Below are 9,310 nucleotides of genomic sequence, written 5' to 3' on the forward strand. Positions count from 1 at the left end.
GATAATGTTCAATATCTGACATGCATGAAAACATAAAAACAAGTGAGATTTTCTTTGTAATGCAGAAGTGATTTTAATCCAATACTGCCTCCCTGTAAACCCCTTTGTGCTATCTCTGCAATTCTTTTAAAAGATGCCATGCATGCTGTAATTTGTTGTGTGCATTAATATAATGTGGCCTACTACTCAAAATATGAGAGCTCCAGAAGTGATGACACTTTGCAGATGATAGCTTCAACATATAGTAAAGAAGAACAAGTCGACCTGACCTGACAGATTCAAAATATACTAAGGGAGAACAACTCGACCTGACCAGTCGACCGCAAGAGAAGAATATCATCTTAAAGAAGAGCAGAAGAGCAAGCAGATTGAATATTACAAGTCTTTTAATACAATGTCGGTTGGCCACCCATGATGAACCAGAGCGCACAGAGAAATACTATTCTTTCCGGTCTCTCCATATGTGGCTCACATGCATTTCGAAACTAAAAGAGGAACATTTAGCTAACCAATTAAACATCTCTTAGTTTTACTAATATCAGCAATAATATCAGATATGAATTTGTACAACTAAGCTTGTTTAGCTCGATGGGTGGAGCAGTGCTATTACGACACGAACCACGTAGGCTGATTGTGGTCATCATAAAATGGGGAAAACATAAGCATGATGAGTACAGTGTTGACCGTGGCAGTGGGATGGCAGATCTGAAGCTGCAAACCACGCAAAGGGTAGTTAGCAACCGATGTTTGCTTTGAAATAACAACTAAGGTTTGGTATGGACAAGAAAGTACGGTCAACAAGTGACAAAGAAATGCAATTATGTTGTCTCTCTATATGTCGCGACATGCATTTGGAAACTCAAGTGGGACCTTTAGCTAACCAAATAAATGTGTCGGTTAACTAATATCAGTACCATATCACAATCATATTTGAACAACTAAGCTTTCAAATTCTGAGTGTTGTGTTGTTTAGCTTGAAGGGTGGAGTAATGCTAGTACGACAGAAAGCACCTACGCAGATCATAGTAGAGTAGATAAAAGGGGAAAACCCTAAGCATCAAGAGAAAAATTAGGAAAGTGGAACTAGCTGGACCAGTGGGTGGCGCACATGCTTTTCGAAACGAATATAGGAACATTATGTGACCAATTAAACGTTCTCTGTTTTAGTGATATGAGCATCATATCAGATTCGTATTTCAACACTTAAGCTTTGGGTTGAGGTCTTGAGGAGCAGTGCTAGCACGACACGAAGCACCTACGATGATGGTAGTGAATATAAAGGGGGGAAACCATAAGCTTTACGAGTATAGTGCCCGTGCCATGGCGGATCTGAAGGTGCAAACCAGACAAAGCTACTTCGCAACCAATGTTTGCTTTCAACTAGCCACTATGATTTGGTACGGACAAGAAAAGTACAGTAAACAAATTACGATCTGTTTTCCGGGTGAGATCAATAACTTAAGCACATATGGAAGAGTACCACCTCTCTTGCGACGCCGTGTAGGCCTATGCTGATACGTTGACGGTGCTGCGGGTGCGACGGGTGTCAGCGGCGGGGAAGAAGACTTTAGATGGCAGACGGCCGGGTCGGGGGATATATCCTGTTGCCGTGGACGAGGCGGTCGTAGGAGCGGCAACGGCAAGGTGGACGACGGCGCCGATGAAGCGAGAGGAGGCGATGAAAGGATCTGGTCCAGCGCCATGGATGAGAGACGTCCATCTCTTGCAGTGGACGACGGGGTAGGGGTAGCGGCTCCGGCAAGGTGGAGGATGGGGTGGCGGACAGAGGAGGCTGGCCGCAGTGCGGAGGTTGTCATGTCGCCAACGGTGTATGAATGGGGAAATGGAGGGGAGGGGGATCTCAAACTTTGGGACGCGCTTCTCTGAAATGGGGGAAAGTTACGAACTTATCCCCCGTTTAAAATTTCGGACATCGCGTCGGTTGGGTATAGGACGGTAATCTCGCATCTCCCAAATATTTGCCGGTAACTATTTCGGGCGAGGAGAGGGTGTTTTGGCGCCCACGGTTGGCGCCCACGGTGTATGAACAAGGCTGACAGGTAGGGCGGTTGTGTCACGTCTGATGGAAGTTACACATCTGCCCCTATTTAAAATATAAGCCTACATTGATTTCGGACGAGGAGAGTTTGTTTTGCCACCCACCATGTATGAATGGGGAAATGGAGGAAGAGACACATGTCATTCGGATGAGCTTGAATCAAATGTGTTTTGCCGCCCATGTTTGGTGCCCACCATGTCTGAATGGGCTCAGAGGCTGTCGTGTCATGTCTGATTGAAGTTACTAGTCTACCTCTATCGACAACAGTGTAAATCCTGTCGATAAGGATGTCAAGTGTCAGGGGTAGATAGTAATTTCCATCTCGCAAACACTTGCTGCAAGAAGCCCACAAATTATAGTGGGTGTTTAGCCGCTTCGTTCAAAACTTGGGAGAATTAGCATTCATGTTTGCCCTGGGACCTGGCAAACTAAATTCAAATCCAATTTGTATTCGATTACGAATATCCACAGATAATTATACGTTTTGTTATTATTTCTTTAAAACCAGAACAAAGATTTATTCCACCTTTATATATGATTATGATTTAGAAATGTCATGATCTTCGAATTCAGTAGGTTGGATACACTCCGAGTCAAACAGTTATTTCATCCAATACAATATGCTCACACGACAAATAGTTCACCTTATGTCAATCATACAAGTACTGAGGATTACCTCGCCTAAAAAATTCGGATCATTACAACACATGGACAACATAGGGGGTCTTGCAACATAATCCATTCAGAGACATGACACAACATGCAAGTACAATAATCTAATGAAAATTTCAACTAGTATCTAAAGAAGAACCAGGATTATCTTGGGCTTCAGATAGCAGAACAGCAGGACCTCCTCTGTCTTCAAATGAAACATTCTTACTTCCTCCAATTCTTGGGTTGCTTCCATAATGCGTGCCACTAATTCCGTAATTTCCAGCCTCAAGATAAATATTACCTCATTCATGGCAGCCACACCATCTCTTTCTGCCTCTAGTAGAGCCTCAAGCACTATAATATCTGTGCTCAGACTGCTCTCTGGCGGGGTTGCCTCTAAACTGCTACCATCTGGTAACATGGATGGCGCACTGCTTCCACAAATAGATTCTGGGGTTGTACATTGTGTCCTAGTGTGAACGGCATCCTGAAAGGTTTCCACTGGACATCAGTAAGAGATAGTTATCGTATGATCCAGGCAGTAAGCTTACATGGTAAACGACAGCCGAATTATTGCCGAGCATGGAAAACTATACTTAAATGGTTCGAAGCAGCATCAGCCGAAAAGAAATTAAAATGGTAAGATGAAACTAGGGATGTAAGTGGCAAATAAACGAAATCCGCCAGTCCCATCTAGTTAGTTTTTGCTACCTCCCTAGTTCATTTTCCTCAAAAAAAACAAAAACTCTTTTGAACTATCATACCACTAGTGGACTTTAATCGGGATTAAACCGGACCCACACTACAACAGGACCCCCACTATAGCAATGCCTTTTTCCGTATCTACATGTCCATATATGCGTTGCTAGGGTCCTTACCAATGGTTTGGGATGCGTAGTCTTATCCAGTGTTGTTAGCGCATAATGCAACGCTTATACTATCGTTGGTAAAAGGGTCTATTGCAAGAGAACAACAGATAAAACGGACTTTTACAACAGCTTTATATGTTGGTGCTTGATGTACATGAATCAAAATCCCATTGCTTGGCAATGGAGAATTTCCAACGTTTAAGTGTTGGTACATATATAGTGTGAATAATAATATTATATATATATTGCTAGCAATTAAATTAATGCTCCATGTAAAGGCGATAATTATATATTTCAAGTGAAAGAAAAACAAGACAATATACTCACGAGAGGAAGAAATCATAATATATCAGATCAAAACTGTTGGATTACAATAGTGGATATTACAGGAGGAACATCATCCAAATGTGATGCATAATCTAACAATATTCTTGACAACAAAACTTAAACTAAAAATATCGATCTTAACTGAGGAACAACATTCGACAGGAATGTCATCCCTACAACATAACTAAAACTAAATGCATATGTCATCATAATCATCATGAAACGGATCATTGACATCATCGTTGCAGTATAATCGCCACGCTCCCATATAGTCATCCATTTATCTTTTGAATCTACAACCAAGAAAACAAAAATGAACTATTAACACACAATACCTTGACATGATGCAAGTAGTAATATAGGAAAATATTAGTCATGTACAAAGGTTGAAGGCCATGCAATCTTTTCTTTTTATGCAGTATTGCAGTTTTTGTGACTTCATACCAAATTTTCAGTTTGCACTAGTGCCATATCGACATGCACTACCCAGAATTCATTTCTAATTTCAGGACCATCAAGTTTAAATTTAGGATCAGAACTTACCATTGTATCTAGAGCTACACCCTTGTTATGATTTTTCGGGCTCTTCAAGAATACTTTAGTTACTGCCTGTTAGAAAAAATAAAAGTTGCCATATGAGAAGACAGAAACAAAACAGGGAACATATGAAATGAATTTGACCACAACAGATAGTTTATTGGCATCCATCCAACTCAGGGAACCACTTCGAGCACTCTTACAGCATGCATTAGCACCTTATGTTGTTTTTGTGGTCTGGACAACAGACTGATAGCAAACAAGAAGTAATAAACAACTAAAACAAGCCATTCTAGTCTAAACAAAAAAATTATGTGATCATGAAAGGATACCGCTTGTTTGCAACAGAAGTTTTTTCTCCTAACATGCACTAACATTCTTGTTTTTAACAACATTCTGATAGCAAGACGACCAGTATATACATAACCATTGGAGAAACATATTTTGAACATATTGTATATGGTAATGGAAATATACCTTATGTGCAGTAGAATATATTTCCCTTCGTCATGCACTGAAATTCTTGTCCATTACATATCTGCTGCAACATGACAATGACCAAAAGTTTAAATAAATTATGTAAAAGACAATATTCTGTGGCCCTACTCGACCTTATGACAGTCATCCCCACAGATGTGAAGATGATTAATTCAGATTTCATCTCAAACAATCATATTTTGAAGTAATTTCTTCCCCTACAATCAACAAAAATAAGTCTGACCACATTTATTCCTTATCAAATCAACAACTCATTCAATACTGAGTAGGTACTAGGAAAACATCAAGCTATTCCTATTTCATAGTGAAAATGATGAACTAAGACATGAAACCGTTACTCTGAAATGTAAATTTGCAAGGGGTCCATTATTTTGTTCATCGGGTGTATAAGAAAAACAACAAGTAACAAAATGAAACTCCATATAGCAGCTCTTTCGATGACCCCATGCTTTTTAGTTTTTTTCTATGCTGGGAACATTACTATGAATAAAATGCAGTTATCTTTCAATACTAGTAGTTTAACTGTTAATCTATTTCAATTGCTTAGGGAAGATGAACTTGTACTTGCGTGGTATGATTCTTAACTTGGTGTTTGCAGGGGGGAACACATGTTCAGGTATAACACTATCCATGGATAGTAAGAGGATCATAAGCTCAAGGACGCCCAAGTTCATTCCCTTTGGTGTTAAGGAGGTTTCGTTCATGCACAAGCATTATAGCTAGGCTGATGAGATGTTATTTTCAAGTTGGAACTGTGAGGAGATCCCATGGGCCAAGGCTGAGTGTGTTGTAGAGTATACATGTGTTTTCACTATCGTGCACATGGTTGCTCACTAACATTTATTTTCAGAACAAGTGTGTGGTTTTGTAGACTGGACTTGTAGTTGTGCTGCTATAGATCATGTTCTGATATTCATTATAAAATTAACATTTTATTAGGGCCCCACTAGTCGACAAGATACTTACTGCAATTTGTCCATAGGTACAACCAAGATAACACTTCTTCTAGTCACTCCATCGTTCATTTTCTACAAATGACACCCCAGCCAAAATATACTATGATAGCAATAAGAAAATAACAAGGTCACAAACGTCTGCACACACACAAAGAAAGAAAGAAACTGTGCTAGGTGTTCAACCACAAAATGTTAGGCAAGAACTAACCCAACTGTACTACCCAACTAGAATAGGATAGTCCGAATTGGAGTACCATAAAGAAAGTCTATGAAGAGATTGAAGTCACCAATGTAGTAATGGTGCAGAACTACATTGAAATATTGGATGCGTCCACACCTGAAACCTTAACAGTTACTAGATTTAAGCCACCTCTTATGTTCAGTAAACCTATGAACACCAAAACAAACAGGCGTCAGGGCACTATAATGAATAAAACCTAAAAGGCTAATATCAATCAAGTAGGGAAGGTGTAACCTTATAGAAGAAGAATCAGAAACAACCCCCTCTATCTGAAGGCTCCCAAAATTCTAAACCATTAACAGAGGACAACTATCAAACACTTGGTGTGCACTATCAAATTCACACAAGAGAAGAGTAATTAGAAAGCATAGAAGGGATAGATCTGAACCAAGCGGGGAGGAGGAAAAATCCTCAAGTCGTACTAGTATTTACCTTGTGTGTCTATGAATCAGGGGTGGGGACTGATCTGCTTTCCGTCCCAGTTGGTGAACAAGACACGCCTCTTGTGCCCTTGACCTCAATGAATCGGCGGGGTGAGCTACGAGGTTCGGGAGGGAGGGAAGGCCATGATCGATCTCCTCAAGGTAGGGATCCTACGAGACGAGGAAGGGGACCATGTTGATATGGGGGAGGGGGAGGGGGAGGTTTCCGATTTTGATGGCGCAGTTACCTCATCGCGATGCCTGATTTTGGTCTGTGTTCTTGATTCGTATGGCAGGTGGGGCCATGGTAATAAGAACGCGTACTTATATTTTCTATTGACCAAAATTAGTCGCTATTGTGGGAGAGAATGGAGGGAAAGGAAAATTTTGATGCCAAATCAGAAAAGAATACAAGTAGTAAAATTTTCAAGCGAAACAATTTATAAATTTTGCTATTATCAGATCTGGCCCTTGACACGCACATGTACATATATTTGTGCCAAACACAATGTGCTTCTTCTATGTTTGTAAAAACTCAATGCAAGATGGGTGAAGAAATATTGATTTTTGTTGCTCAAACCGGGCCTAATAGGACGTGACCTGCCGCTCGCGGCATTTTTGCTCAACTTCCTTCGTCGTTGCATGCAGGGCACCGTCAACCGCGGACACCACCCCGTCCCACCGCCCTTCCCTTGCCCTTGTTGGCGATGAGGGCAGCGGCGCGCAGCCACTAGCCCAAGATGATCATGACTAGTTAGTCGTCGGGGTGGCATCGGTGCCGCGCGGACATCTTCACGATGGTCTTCAACTGGTAGATGGTATAGGCCTCCACCAGTGCGGCATTTGCAAGGACCCAGTCTGACACAACGTCTAACAATGCAAACACGAAACGGTGATGTGCATTGCGCCACGTCATGAAACTCGGCCGTCGTTAGAGCATTGCGGCAACATTCTCCCACGGTCGCGTCTGAGCTACGGCACAAGGTGCCCGTGTGCGTTCGTGAGCTCCAGGTATGGATCCAGCTTCACAGCGACCGGGCATTGATAGGGCGACAATCAGTGATGACGCGGGGAAGGTAGTGGCGAGGGCGGCGCGAATTGTGGTCACGGAGAGAGCTTGAACTGTCACTAAAACTCCTCGTCCATTGTGGCAGTGTAGGCAAGGAGGGGTTACTGCTGCTACTCTTGGTCATCCAAGGAGAGCACGACCTCCTTCTTTGATGACGTAGAGGAGAACGATGGGACAAAAGACCACACACGGCGGTGCCATGATCTGAAGGAAGATCTTCCGCCGGCGCCGAGAACAATCCGACAGAGCCTGACTAGCCTATCTTGCCGGTCTAGGATAGGATCGGATTGGAGCCTATGGTTGTGGGGAGAGGAGCGAAGATGAGATAAATATGGGGTTGCTCGATGTTGGATCCCTACTTAATTAGCCCGGGCAGGCGGATTGTTCCGACCGACATCAAGGCCGTTGAGTCATGTCCATTCTGGGGTGGCTGGCCGACATCGATATGCGGGAGCAGTTCCTAGAGCGGTTCGCGCGGGAGAGTGTTTTGTTGGAACTGCATACATTAGCACGAGTCTAGACGCCTGCAAACTTCCCCCAGGTTTGGTTCCGGTTCAAGGGAATTCTGGTTCGCAGACTTAACTGTATATGTGTGTTTTAATACCTGTAATATATTATAATAAAAAGGTATAAAATCATTCTTATTTTTGTCATGCCTTATTATTTTTGACCTCGTAATATTTCCCTACCACTAAAAAAATATTCCTACAATTCATAGTCTAATGCTGCTTAATTTTAATTTTTATTTCAATTTACGCCTACTACAAAAAAATCTATTTATGCCTGGGGTATGAAATTTTGTCGTAGAGCAGTTCATGTGGAAGAGTGTTCTGGTGGGACTGCGTACATTACCACGGGTCCAGACGCCCACAAACATCCCCCAACATTGATTCCAATTCGAGGGGATTTTGACTCGCAGACTTAATCGTCTATGTGCGTTTTAATACCTTTAATATATTATAATAAAAATCATTCTTATTTTATGTCATGCCTCATAGTCCAATGATGTTTAATTTTGTCTTTTATTTCAATTTATGCCTGCTATGAAAATAAATAAATGCCTGCGATATGAAATTTTGTCCGAAGACAACCATGCAGAAGTTCGAACTTGGCCCTACTAGAATGGGCACAAGGAAATCACCAACAAGATAGACTAGTGTTTGCGTATGCTTGTGGCTACAACATTTATTTATTTCTTGTTTTTTAGGGGAACTTGTTGGATCGAAGGAGAAAAGAACTCGGCCCTACAACAACGTGTTCAACTTGCCTTTCTCTTGAAGCCCATCTCTTATCCCGGGTGGACCTGCGGGTAAGCTGTTACTGGGCTTATTTTCCATCCAATCCCATTTCTTATTTATTCTCGCTCAACTTGCCTTTCTTGCCTCCTGTTTTTCTTCTCTTGGATGTGTTGTGCTTCTGATTGAAGGAAAAAACAGGCCAACGGTTAACACGATTTTGAAAAGTTCATAGAATTCCAAAAAAATTCAGAATTTTCTAAACAAATTATGAAATTAAAAAAGCTCATTGATTTAAAATAATGTTCATGAATTTTAAAAAAGTTCACGGATTTGGAAAAAGTTAGCAGAAATAAAAAACCATATATTTGATAAAATTTTAGAAATTTGACAAATATGAAAATTTTCATCAATTTTAAAAAAAATCTCATCGATTTAAAAAA

At 41.2% G+C, this 9,310-nt stretch overlaps 1 long non-coding RNA gene across 3 annotated transcripts; it reads right to left on the bottom strand.

Moving 5' to 3' along the window:
• Positions 1 to 3,914: 3,914 nt before the first annotated feature.
• Positions 3,915 to 6,844, bottom strand: LOC147979833 (uncharacterized). 3 transcript variants are annotated; one of them, XR_015599745.1, is made up of 6 exons: positions 6,574 to 6,844; positions 6,376 to 6,471; positions 6,238 to 6,288; positions 4,924 to 4,984; positions 4,453 to 4,518; positions 3,915 to 4,202 (listed from the first exon to the last, which is right to left on the bottom strand). It is a non-coding gene; the product is annotated as an uncharacterized LOC147979833 (long non-coding RNA). The 3 variants fall into 3 exon arrangements; XR_015599744.1 differs by having other exon boundaries at positions 6,155 to 6,288; XR_015599743.1 differs by having other exon boundaries at positions 4,924 to 4,987; positions 6,155 to 6,288.
• Positions 6,845 to 9,310: the final 2,466 nt, after the last annotated feature.

The sequence above is a fragment of the Triticum urartu genome, chromosome 3A (genome assembly GCF_056163025.1).
Source record: "Triticum urartu cultivar PI428250 chromosome 3A, HENAU_Tu73, whole genome shotgun sequence".
In the NCBI taxonomy this organism is placed as follows: Eukaryota; Viridiplantae; Streptophyta; class Magnoliopsida; order Poales; family Poaceae; genus Triticum; species Triticum urartu.